We start from the raw sequence: 12,357 nt of genomic DNA on the forward strand, positions 1-12,357 counted from the left end.
ACTATATTATGGTTTTATGGAATTATGTTGTAACTGAGAAGATACTTGGTAGTCATTCACTCAGGTATTTAGTGTTTAGTGAGTGTCTCCTGTATTCTAGACACTATTTTAGACATTGAGAACCAATGACTGATAGAAGAATTTCCACATTATAAGGTGCTCTCAGTATTGCAGAGGGGACAAATAAGTATATATCAAGCATGCCCTAATTTCACAAATGAGTGAAAGTCTCAGAATTGCAAAGGGAATTGTAGCAGAGATGAAAACAGAATTGAGGTCACTTGACTTTCTGTTTTTGTCAGAAGAATCATTTATCAGGTATACTTGAGTAGGAACCAAGGTAACAGGCTCCTGTCCAGGCTGAGCTTTGGAGCAGTTTATATGTGCACACATACAAGAAAATCACATAGATGAGCACACATATACGTGCTCACTGAACAACAAAGATAAACTCTGTTTCAGATGAACGTTGGCCCTCAAAAGGTGGCAGGAGACAGAATTTTACCATTATGAGAGCTGTATAATTCCTTGACCCTAGAGGTGATCAGATTAAGCTTTAAAACACGACACATGATTGCCTATCTCAAGTCTGTTATCGCCTGACCACATCTGTTATTAATAACAGTAAAACCATTGTATCCTGAAGGAAAAAAAAAAAAATACTCTGCTACAGTACTTTCCCTAATGACCTCCCATGGCAATTTACTCACGTCTGAAGATACAAGAGGTACTTCCACATGTTCAAGCTCAAGTTGTGGCCATACCCCTGCTAAAATTTCATCACTTATTTCAGGACAAAGGTACCTTGTTTCGTTCAATCAGTTATATATTTTTAATGACTGGTAGAGTTTCCTGGTAGGGAAGAAATAGCAATATAATCATACCTAGTTTTATTAGTCTGCTTTTTATTGCTATGATGAAAATACCTGACATAAACAACTTAAAGGAGGAGAAACTTATTTGGCTCAGTTTCAGAGATTTCAGTCCATGGTCAACTGGCTTCACTGTTCTGGGCCTGAGGTGAAACAGAACATCATGGTAGAAGAGCACAGCAGGAGGAAAGGTGCTTATCTCATGGCAGAGAAAGAAAGGAAGACAGATAAAATCACTGGGGGGCATGCCCTTAGGCTACATCATGTCCCCAAGGACATGCTCCCAGCGACCTACTTCTTACCTCCAACCATGCCCCTCCTGCCTACAGTTACCACAGTAGTCCATTCAAATTATTAATCCATCAAGTGAATTAGTCCACTGATGAGGTTAGAGTCCTCCTAATCCAATCATTTCCTAAAAGTTCCTCTGGACGCTGCTGCACTGGGAACCAAGTTCCCAATGCATGAGCTTTTGGAAGACATTCTCCATCCAAACAATAACACCAGCATATCCTGACATGGCAGATGCCGTGCCAAACCTTTCACCTGCACTTTCTCCCTTCTACCACAAACCCTCTAGCCCATGGATTCTGGTAACAGACAAATCCAGGTTCCTCTATTTATAAGTCTTCCTCATTTGTACAATGAGGATAATAGCAATAATGCATATTAGATAAGGCTGTTTTGAGATTAGATGAAATAATCCGTGTTAAAAGCATGAAGTGCAGAGCCTGAACCCATGGTAATCACCTAATAAATGCCAGCTACCACTACGATCATCTCCAGGTTACAAAAATCAAATACCTTGCCCAGGGATGTTCAAAACAAATAAACCACTGTCCCTGACCTCAGGTGGTTTAGAGTCCACTAAAAGTACTCAGACAGACATCACTAGATGTTATAAGCACAGATGGGCACAGGAACCCATGGAAGTGGGAGACAGGATACAGGGATAATCTTTCTGAGTCATCATGTTTTCCTGTTAATGATTTAAAATTTTTTAAAAATTTATTTTATTTAAAAAAATTTTTTTTAAGTGGTAGGTGGACACCATATCTTTATTTTTCTATTTACTTTTATGTGGTACTGAGGATGGGAACCCAGTGCCTCACACTTGTAAGGCAAGTACTCACACTTGCTGAGCCACTGAGCCACAATCCAAGCCCCTTATTTTAAAATTCTAAAAAGAAAAATATTCAAGCATTACCATACCAAAAGGATTTAGAGAAAAGTAGACCACTCTCGACTCTGATCCTAAGTTCAAAGCAACCCCCATTATTACTTTTGTGTGTTTCTAAGTATATTTAAACATGTATGCATGATATAGTTGATATATTTATGTATACAACTGCTCATTTATGTAGAATATATTCAAAGTCTCTGTAAAACTCTTAAATTTCCTTTAAAAATCTCAAATAGTGGATCATTCATATCATTTATGTCTTATTTTTTATTTTTTCACTTAATATTTCATAGAGATTGAGCCATATTATTACAACTAGATCTATTTCACTCTTTAAAAATGGTTACATGGTATTGCATTGTATGAAGATACCGAAATTGATTCAACCAATCCCCTATTGATGAATATTTAAGTCTTTCAGTTTTTTGCTACTATAAATCATTTAATAGCTTTGTACATGTATTTTTCGCATGTAGGAAAGTTCCTGGAAGTGTTCAAAGAGTAAAAAGTTGCATGCACAAGAGTGTAATGGACACTGACTAATTATCCTTCTGAGAGGTTATATTAACTTCTGTTCCCTTCATAATGTGTATGAATGTGTTCAGGCTATACTTTCATAGTTCTATGACATTGAATAAACAATCCTGGTTAGTAGCTTTACTTTTTTTCTGTTTAAAAATAATGTTTATTAAAAGCCCTAAGCAACTTAGTAAGATCCTCTTTCAAAATAAAAAATAAAAAGGGCTAGGGATGTGACTTAGTGATTAAGCACCCTTACGTTCAATCCCTAGTACCAATAATTAAATAAAGTTTTCTAGTTTGATTAAGTACTATGCTTATGAGTCCAAGGTCACAAATTTGACCACTAGTCAATGAGTTTTTCCATATTCTTAACCAAAATTTTTTTCTTTCCAGAGTTTTTGAGTCACAATAAGAGCCAGAGGAAAAATTGGACAGATAGACTATTAACTATTAGCTCCTTCAGGTATAGACCACAAATATTCATCATAGTATCCTTGGAAGATAGCATGATGACATAAAACCTGAAAGAATTTGGGAGAGTCAGGTATTAATTACATTAACCATCTATTCAGCAGAGAAAGTGTTGAACTGGTACTAGATACACAACATAGGTTCATACTCCAGGCTGTGACCCACCCACCAAAAACAAATAATAATTTAAGCCTTACGCAATTGTCTGTGTTATTTTCCTTTGATCTAAAATATAAGTTAAATTACCATTTAAATTCATTAACATACAGGTTTTTTAGATCCCATTAGCATATGCCTCATAGATATTACTTTTATCTTCATCACATCAAACTTAAAGGAAAGTCTAGCCCCTGACAATAACTTCATCACAAATACTCAAAAGGAGCTTTGCAGATGCTCACAAATGCTATCAGCCTTTCTGAATCTCGGCACATGAAACCTATGATCCCAACTTCTTCTGGAAACCTGTCACATCCAATATATTTTAAAAGGATTTTGTAAAAAAGTTTATTGGCAATGATATGTGTGAATTAGTAAGCCATCTGCAGAAAGCCCAGGTGTTTTTAGGGAACTATTTTCACTGAGGCAAAAGCGGCTTTTTAATCACAGAAACCTTCCCAGGAAATTGTGCTCATGGGAAATGCTGACCACTCTGCTTTCCCCACTTCGGTTGGGTGGAACTGCTTGCTAGGCAAGGGTAGCCCTAAGGTCACGAAATACCAAAGTGAAATCTTGAGGCAAGATTAGGAAATAGGTGAGGGAATAGGACAAGGAAGCTTGGAAGGGAGTCCCTCCCTCGTTCATAGTAGAAAGAAGCATTGGAGCCACCATGTTGGGACTGGGGAAGTAGCTCAGTGGTAGAACACTTGCCTGGCATGCGTGATTCAATCCCCAGCACCATAAACAACAACAACAGAAACACGTAAACTGGGCCTAAATGCCTAGACCTTCAGTAATAGTCCCTGTCCCACATTAGGCATTCATGCCATTTCAGCTGGGAAGAGAAATCAGGAAGAGCCAATCTGTGGAAAGAAAGGAAGTGAATCAGAGCAGCTGGCAATCCTCAGCAATAAACAAATTCTCAGGAATTCCTCTAAGCATCATATTGGGTGTGCTGTGTAATCTGCCCTTTGACTCCAGAGCCCTTTGTCCAAGTTTGAAAAAAGACTAGCAAGAGGGGACATGTGCTGCAGCCTACCCTGAGCCAGGTTTCAGGGAATAGTGTGAATTCTTTTCAACAGATAGGCAGTGTTCCACTGTCCACTTTTCAGAGCCTTTTACAGGGCTTAATTAGTTGGTCCTCACACCACATTGAGAGATAGGTCCCTATTATTATTCCAGTTTATAGCTGAGAAACTAGCACGCAGATGGTGAGCACTGCAGAACTTCTATATAGTAGGACCTTAGGGACGAGAAGCTGGTTAGAACTGGAGTGGGATGGACAGTGACAGGAATGCCATGAAGCTATGCTTGCATAAGTTTTTTTTTTTTTTTTTTACAAAATTGAGAAAACCTCAAATATGGCAGCCCCTCCCCCACCTCTGCTTTCTTGGCACCATCATTACAGGAGGTGACTCTGCTGGGAAGGGAGGGTGGTTCTCAAGTACCAGTGGCAGAGTTGGGTGAGGGTTTGGCTTGCCTGGACCCTCTTCTCTTCTCTTTGTCAGAATTCTCTGACAATTTATAATCCCATGCCCTTCACAGACTCATGGAACCTCAGAGTTGAAAAGGACCTTGGAGATTGTCCAACTCCACATTAAATGTGATGCAAAGGAACCATCAGAAGACAGAAAAATGAATCATGGCGGTTGCTTGGTAACTGAGAATGATGATTTTCAGATGTAAAGACAGTATGCAATAAACTTGAGAATGTATTAGGCAGCCCTCGTCTGCTGTGTTCTCTATCATTCTGATAATATATAGGACATGCAGTTAAAATAAATTTCTTCAATTTAACACAGCTAATTATAATCCTCTGGTAAAAGTTGTAATCAGAGTTTGGCAGTTAAAGGAGCAAAGTCTAGAAGGAAGAAACTATGACTGGTTTGGCTGAGGGCTTATTCTTCCTTTGCTCTGAAGGAGTAAAAACATGTTTGTTTCAGATTAATTGTGGTTAATATTAACATTACTGGTTTAATAATAAATGTTTACAGTCTTCCATGGTTCTCCTGGAAGTTCCCGTGATTGAGTCTACCTCTGGTTTTCCTTGGTCTTTTAGCACTTTGGGGCTGCTGCGGGGTTTTATTTTTGATCATAATTGGTGTTCTCTGAGTGTATCTCTATTCATATTTGCAGAAATTTGCAGGATCTATTTTCTCTTCCTCTATTCTTGGTCCCTATGGTGCTTTACACTGTGTTCAATAGACATTTCAAAGTTATGGGCATTCATGTACATGACTTTTTTTATGTTTTATTTTTCGATGCTGGGGATTGAACCCAAGGGCATTTTACCACTGAGCTACATCCCAGTCTTTTTTAAAATTTTGAGACACGGTCACACTCAATTGCTTAGGGCTTTACTATGTTGCTGAGGCTGGCCTCAAACTTGTGATCCTCCTGTCTCAGCCTTTTGAATTGCTGGAGTTACAGGCATATGCCATGGCACCCAACCCAGGAACATGACTTCTGATGGACAAATTTATCCTGTGGAAGGAGGGGGATTTCCTGAAAGCATGTCTGACATCTTTACTTCCTACTGTAGGAAAAAACTGGATGTTTTCTGATAATTCCCAAAAGGGAAGAGTCAATTTACAAATACTGCATCTGGCTCATTCTGTAGTTCTATTAATCTGAACACAAGGCCTTCGAAGATTTCATCTACAACCGAACAAACACAGTTGGCATTTTTAAGACTTTGGTTGCCTTTGTGCCTGTGTTTCTGTGAAGAGCTCATGGAAAGTCAATGTCCCCCTGGGTTGTCTTTTTCTTCCAGTGGCCAGGAGTGCCAAAGAGACAGAGCTTATTTATCTTCCCCAAGATTCTTGTTTCCTCCTGCTTGTTCACCCCTCTAGAGATGCTCAGACAATGCATGAACAACTTGGTAAGTGACTCTGTCTCCGTGGACTCTGTGTTTGGTTTGGTCCAACTCTTCCTGCCGTGTTCCATGAAGAGTCAAAGAGAGGTGTCATGTGACAATGGGTATTAAGTTGTTCTTTCTCAGTTCCTCTCCTGCTCTCTGGGTTATCCCTTCCCTTCCCTGCCCTAAACCACAGTTTAATCAGTACCCAACAGAGTTTTATTACACACTTGGCTTCTCTGTGACAACTTAATGAAAAGGGACCTTAACTAGGCTTCTTGTTTCTCCCCAACCCTTCCTTTAACTTTGACTCCACCCGGTGTGAACTCACTCTGATAAATGAGATGGTTTGCTCTCTCCATCCCTGGCCTGTGGAGATTTGGAAACAACGGACTCATCTGATGCCTATTTCTGTAGTTGAACTTGTCTAAAGCAAATTGTGGGCTCTTGTGCTTCATTGGCTATTTGTTTTCTTAATTCTGAAATGTGCCTCCTCCTCACTATCCCCCTCCATCCTGTGTACTTTGTTTATTTTACGTGGGTGGTTGCCAATATGAAAGAAAATGACCTGTTAGGGCTCTGAATAGTTTAGGAGGAGGCAGGGAAGGGGGCCAGAGGCCAGGGGGAGAGGGACGGGGCCACTGGGAAACTCCTGGCTGAACAGGGCTTGCCACCCAAAGACCCAAGACAGATGTCTGCAGAGCTGACTGTTTAAATGCTATCTCACACCCATAATAGTTCGTTTTATGAAATACAGTGACATCCCCTGCCAATATCTACCAATTCCTTATTAGTCTGTTCCTACAGGATTCACTTTTTTTTCTTTTACCCGGAAAGATCTTCATTTTCTTTCAGGCGACTAAGATGGTCTTTTGTGTGTGTGATAAAATATATATAACAAGAGCTAACCATTTTCAAGTGTAGAGTTCAGTGGCATTCAATTCATTCACAATGTCATGTGATCATTATCACTGTTTTCAGAACTTTCTCATTATCCCACACGGAAGCTCAGAACCTATTTAAAAATCTCTCTCCATCCCCTGGAAACCGTTTTATTTCTGTCTCTGTGAAGTTGCCTCTTCTAAGCATTGAGATATAGTTTGGAAGACTTGGTTATCTTAAACTGAAAATAAAATTGGGTAGAAGCCTCAATGTCCTTCTAGTAGATTTCTGAGTAATCATTTGGAGGACTGAGTTATGCCTTTAATAATCCGGGAAACAGCAACGAGTCACCTGAATGACTCATACTACATGTCCCGGCAAACAGTTCTTCATATTGTGCACTTAGAAGGCTTCTTTTCAGCTGGGCGTGGTGGCACAAGCCTGTAATCCCAGTGGCTCAGGAGGCTGAGGCAGGAGTATCAGGAGCTCAAAGTCAGTCCCAGCAACGTAATGAGGCCCTAAGCAACTCAGTGAGACCCCATCTCTAAATAGAAAAAAGGGATGGGGATGTGGCGCAGTGGTTAAGTGCCCCTGGGTTCCATTCCCCAGTACCAAAAAAAAAAAAAAAAGGTTTCTTTTCTCACTTCCTTTTATTTATGATATTTTTCCAAAGTTTACTAAAATTGGTCTGTCATTCAAAGTGTCAATTGCCTAGTTATGACTCTTATGAGATAATTCTAGTTAACTGGTTTTGAAACATTCCCTTCTCTCTCTGTCTTTTTCTCTCTCTCTATCTCAATGGTGGTAAAATAAAAATAACATAAAATTTGTCATTCTATCCAGTTGCTTTTTTTTTTTTAATGTATAGTCCCATGGCACTGAAGACATTTACATTGCTATGAAACCATCACCAACATCCATCTCCAGGACTCTTCTACCATCTCCAACAGAACCTCTGAACCCCTTAAACAGTAAGATCCAATATTCCCTTGTCCCTATCCTTGGAATCCTCTACTCTGTTCCTTCCTCTGTGAATGGCCTCTTCTAGGTACCTCTTATAATTCCCTTCAGTGGAACTGTTGGAATACATGCCTTCCACAGCAGAAAGAGGATTCCAATCAGAAGTAAAAAAACTTCTGACCTTTATTCCAGGCATCTATTTTGACACAACTGGATTTGTACATAGAGTTTTATAATCCTTGGGGTTCCTGGTTATGGATCAGCTTTTTGGGATTTCTTTACAGTGATAAGGAAACCACTTTAACAAATGTCGTGCATATTGGCTTAATCTCTTCTTAGGAGACTGAAAATCACATGGCTAATGGTTTCTCATAGTCAGAGCGTGCTGATTTCTTAAAAGAGGACAGTTCCTTGGGGGCTGTTTGACTCCATGTCACTTGAGGAGGCACCTCTGGAGCAGACCCTCAAGTAATATCTTAACGTCGTTTTAGAGAATTTATCATCATCTTTCTTTTTTTTTTTGGAAAATGAGAGGTAAGAAGGCAGAAGAAAGGACTTGAATTTGTTTTTTTTTCCCCATTATGGTCCAGAAAGGATCCAGATAAATGTGCACATAAATTTAAAAATAAAAGGAAGCACAACTTGTTCTCAATCGAGTATTCAGGTGTCATCTTCCATACTGAAATCTTATCTGATGAAAACAGACCTTTTACCTCCTCTGAAATGGTGGTTCTTTTCTGAGACAAGTCATCAGAGAGAGACTGTACATTGTTCAGAAATTTTTTTCTGTTCATGGTCTGACTTAATCTCCAGTAAGACTGTAAGCTCTCTGTGGACAGGACTCAGTTCTCCCTGACATTCACCTCGCACCTGCCCTTTATCCAGCACCACACTTGGCAATGCCTGCAGCATTGTTCAGTCACAACTGACAGGGATTGTTACCAGAAAGGAAAATACCTGCTTTTGGCTCTAGGGGCTTTTTATCCTCCCTAACTTTTTTTTTTTTTTTTTTTTTTTTTTGCGGTACTGGGGATTGAACTCAGGGCCTTGTGCTTGCGAGGCGAGCACTCTACCAGCTGAGCTATCTCCCCAGCCCTCCTCCCTGACTTTTTATTCTTTGGTTTCAACTCTGTCTCTTTTCTCCTCAACCCCCTGTGGGACTCCCTCTTTTCCTTCCTTTTACCCAAAACAAAACTCTTGAGCTTTCAGGGGTAGCCATGGTCCAGTGAAAAGATCACTGAATTTGGAAACAGCAGTTGTGGGTTTAGTTCTGGAACTCTGTGATCTAGGAAGACTTTGTGTTCTCATCTGTAGAAATGAGCATAGCAATTTGGGTGACATACCAAGGGAACAGGATCTTTACCAGTAATATTATATTTATTTTATGTAAAATAAGGCAAATATGATAAAATAAAAATATTTATTCATTCAGGAAAAAAAGAAAGAAAGGAAGGAAGGAAGGAAGAAAAGAGCATAGCAATATGTCCTCCATTCGGTGTCCCTAAGCATTAAGTGCATAACAGGATGTTCAAGTGAGTTATAATTTGCAGTGATACACACAGTAGATTTAAATCCTGGTTCAGTGTTATTACCTTGGCCATGTCACTGAAACACTGTCTCAGATTCCTGATCTCTCTCATGAAGATGCTACCAAGAGCCACCTCACAGGCTAGTTTGACAGTTAATTTGTGTATAGACACACAGTAAGTACCAGGTGAAATGGTGATGTAATCATAAAGGGTTATTATTACTGAATACAGATAAGTTCCAGACTTATCCCTGGTTTCGTATTTTCTTCTCATCTTTTTTCTTTCCAGTCTGTTTCTCCTTAGATATTTTACCACCACTTAAATCTCTATGTTTAAAAATGGAAGATAATGGAATCCAAACTTCCCCTAAACCTTAACTGTTCTTCAATTGAATGAAAGCTTCCATTCTCAGTTTTCCATGTTTGTGTTCTCATGGTCTCCCTTGGCTCTATTCACCCCACACCCCACCATTTCCCACATCTAGGTCATCAACAGGATATACTCTCAAACATACTTAGGCTCAGCCAAAAGAGTGGGAAACTATGACCTTTGCTCATAAGAGAATTACTATGAGCCTAAGTTGGTAGTGGATACCTAGATTCAGTTTCAAACAACTGACCCCCAGACTCAGTTGGAGACCTTAATTGTTGTTTCCTTAGCTTTATAAACAACAGCCAATGGTGTGCTCCATACATTATGAATTTCAATATTTCCTTCTCTGAAAACCTTGCCAGAACTTTCAGGACCCCTGAGCATGTACCATATATCTTGTTAGGATTAAATATGGTATAGGATGTTGGAATGCAGCTTAACATTCACATTTGTGATTATATGATTAGTGTTGGTATACTCTCTGAGCTGTAAGGGCTGAGAGAATGGATATTATATTGTTGACTATGATATCCTAGGACCAATCAGAATAAAGGAAAGTGGTATCAGTTGACTGAATACGTGAAAGATGTATTAGTTTATTTTAGTACTAATATTATCAGGATTATTCCAAGAGTTATTCAACATTCAGTTCCTAAATCTTCACCATTCCTTTTAAAAATAAAAGTTCAGGACAGGTTAAAATTTTATATCAGAGTGGTTAAGGGCATAGACTTTGAATTCAAATCCTGACTTTTCTCTTATTAGCTGGGTGATCTAAGTCAAGTTACTTCTCTAAATCTCAATTTTATCACTTGTAAAACCAGTTTAATAATTCTTGATCTCCTCTAGTAATAGTGAACACTTGGTGTACAGTAGGCATTCAATGAAAGGTAGTAATTACTATTAACCAACTACTTTGACTGGAGGGTCTAAAAAATACAAATTAATCTCCTATTACTTTTGCGCATGAAAATAATGAATGGTTGACCAGTTATGAGCCAGAACAGAAATCTTGCTAAATATTGATATCATAAACTCTGGGAATCTCATTTTCTTGGTTTAAAAATAAAAGTAAAGATCTATTTTTGATTATATATATATATATATCCTAATCCTATTGGAACTGTCTTAAAAAAAAAAAAAACCTACCACATGATAAACGTGACACATGTTTGTGACCACATTTTCTAGGGCAATTTCCATTTTGATGTGTTGTTTCACAGATTGTGTTACTAGCGAGTTAGGCAAAATGGAAAATGAGATATCAAGTTGACATCTTGGGTAGATGAAAATACAGATTAATGGGGCAGGGGAATTCACTCAGGGATGTAGGGAAGGATACTGTAAGTTGAGCAGTAATTTTATCAGAATATGCCAGAAGACACAGGCAAATTGCCAGCCTGGGATATGACGCAAGTGAATACATTGGCTTTTGCTGTCCTGACAGATTGTCAAGTTATTTTAAAGAAATGATTTTATGGGTTCATAAATTGGAAGGAAGAAAAAGAAGAGTAACTCATAGCTGTTGCTTATGAAATACTGTGACAGGTGATCAGAAAAGCAAGAAGCCTAATAAAATATTTGACATCCAAGACTATCATAACACAGACTGAATTTTTTAAAAGTGATTTCTTCTTGGTTGTCCTTAGAGTAGACTGTAAAGGAAGTTAGACTGAGAAATTGACCATCTGGGTTATGCTCCCATTCCTACTAGTTGTATGTTCTCAAACAACTAATTTCTGGGTTCATTTGTCTGATGTGTAAAATGAGAATATTTATTCTCTTAATTCATGATGATTACATTGAATAAAAACAGACAAACGATCTTTGAAGAATATGAAGTATAATATGTACTTTTACTATATATATATATATCTCCTGGGATTTACACCTTAATCCCTGTGACTCTTTTATATTTCAAAAGTTGTCCAAGTTTTTCCTCATTTCTCAAAAATGCTTAGCAAATATTTCTGTGTCTCATTCCGAAGTTAGACATGGATGAGCTTGGCCTTGTTCACCAGTGTTACCATACACTAGACTTTTTCTTTAGCTGGCTCTCTCGCCGTCCTTCAGGAGAACCATGAAGCTCATTGAGGTAGGATGCTGAGTTTAGGGATACATCCTATCCAGGGCCAAGGCTTATGCTGTGGAGCAAACCCCATTTGTTTCCCTAGGGAGACCAGGATGACCGATCAGAAGGAGGCGAGTTTTTATGAGTACTTTTCTTAGTGTGAACCATACAGTTTAGGTAACAGTCTACTAGAGTTACTGATTTATCTTGTTTTACATAGTTAATATTTGAAACAGATCAGGAACAACTAAATAGAATCTAAACCCCATTAAATGATAAGACAACTTTGAGTTGTTCATTGTAGGCAATAAGAAAAAAACCCACTAATTATTTTATATTATTTGTTGTAAATAGGTCCTGACTTCAGAGATCTTAAAATGTGGGGAACTTTGTGACTTAGAATTGATGAAATGTGGTCATGTCAGTGAGTGTCTAGTATCTTGTCTATGTCTCCTTGTGCACATAGGGGGCATTTCCTC

This window comes from Sciurus carolinensis, chromosome 5, assembly GCF_902686445.1.
Source record: "Sciurus carolinensis chromosome 5, mSciCar1.2, whole genome shotgun sequence".
Classification (NCBI taxonomy): Eukaryota; Metazoa; Chordata; class Mammalia; order Rodentia; family Sciuridae; genus Sciurus; species Sciurus carolinensis.